Consider the following 1,874-nt stretch of genomic DNA (forward strand, 5'->3'; position numbering starts at 1 on the left):
CCATAAGATTAGAGTCTAGTTAGAACATGAAATGCACAGAAGAGCAGTGTAGCTCAGAAAATGTGACAGTATATTTAATAATGAACTGAACTGTTCAATACAGTTAATTAGAAAACAAAACAGCATGTGACCAAATTACTTGTAGTTGGTCTATAAGAAGTTAACCATGAATTAGGGAAGGGCCAGATCCTAGGCTGGGATATCCAGAGAAACGGAACTTTCACTGACCTTGGAGGATGCATAGATAGAAACGAAAGATAAAAACAAGAAACACACACAGACCTAGAGGTAGAACAAACATCCTGTGAAGGAAAAATAGCGACGGTACTATTTTATTCTGTGTCCTCACCACCTGACTTTCACGCAGCATTTGCTATAGTTGACCACCCTCCTTCAATTGTAAAACTTTCTTTTCGTGACATGACCTTCTTACCCCACAGCTTGCTCCTTCTGTCTCTTGCTCGTCTTCCTCCTCTGCCCAACTTTGAAATGTTGGAGGTTCTCATAGCCCAGTTCTCTATCTACAATCTTTGCTTAGATAATCTCATCTAGTCCCAAGGTTTTAAGTTGCAAAAATAGAATCATAACTGTCAAAGTCATGTCTCCATCTAGACCCCATTCCAGACCAATATATTCATCTGTTTACTTGACATTACCACTGGATATCTAATAGGCATCTTGGACTTGATTATTGTCAATGCCCTCCAGTCAAAGACCACTAGGAACACAACTGTAGTTGTATAAATTGGGTTTATTACTTGTTTCAGTAAGTGAGAATGCACACCATGGAGAACCATGGGGCATCTCAGTAAGAGGGTGTTAGAAATTTGGTCTTGTGTTAGGTGATTTAGTGAATGGTTCAAAGAAAAGAGACTTTGCTCTGGATTGGAAGCTGTAGGGAGGTAGGAGTCATTCTATAATTGGGTATTTTAGTAGGTATTATCTAGAAGGACTGAGTATTATCTACTAGACTGAGGCTAAAACTAATTGGTAAGAAGTGTAGTCACTCATATTTGCCAGGCTAGAGAAATGTTTGCTGATCTTTTTGGCTTGGGTAATGTTCATGTTTCGTCTATGTTCAGAAATGATTACAGAATGATCTTATTGTCTTGATCCATCATGGTCACAGAGTGGCCTTGTCTGATGCTGATGTTTTGTGAAATTTCTCCCTCAAACCTACCAAGCTCATTCCTACCTCTGCACATGCTCTGTCCTTTGCCTGGTAGCCTCTTTCCCCACTGGCTGCCATCACAGTGCCTCCTTCCTAGTCACTATCACATCCTCCTACTTTAGTTCCTTCTGAGAACTAATCAATATCTGAATGTTGCTCATTTATTCATTTATTGTCACCGCCTCACCGGAATTTAGCTTCACAAAGGGGTGGTGTTTTTTCCGCCGTGTTCGCCGCTGTAACCCCAGCCTCTACCAACCTGCATCATAGACAAGGGCTCAATAAATATGCTATACTGTTTCACTGAATGAATAAATGCCATTAGGCTCACATCTGCGAATACAGCCATAAACAACCAGCAATTGCATTTTTTGTTTGTTTTTAACGGAGAAGTAGGCACTCAACAAAAAGAAGTAAAAGCAGGGAGTCAAGAAAGTGACTTTTATCCAGAGCGTCCGCTGTCTCGTGTGGCCGCAGTATGTCCGGACGTGTTAGGACTTCAGGACCTTTTCTGTCTCTGAATTATTTTCTTTCCTGAAAACCGTGTTGGATCCTTAAGCTTATGGTTCACTCTACGTTTTAGTAAAGGGTTATTCCCGCTCTTTACTCTGTAACCGCCCTTTCGGCCACCCACGGACTTGGAGAAGTAACCCGAGCTGGTTGCGCAAGCGCCCAGTAGCGGATTCCGCGGCACAGAAGGCTT

This window comes from Equus asinus, chromosome 16 (genome assembly GCF_041296235.1).
Source record: "Equus asinus isolate D_3611 breed Donkey chromosome 16, EquAss-T2T_v2, whole genome shotgun sequence".
Lineage (NCBI taxonomy): Eukaryota > Metazoa > Chordata > Mammalia > Perissodactyla > Equidae > Equus > Equus asinus.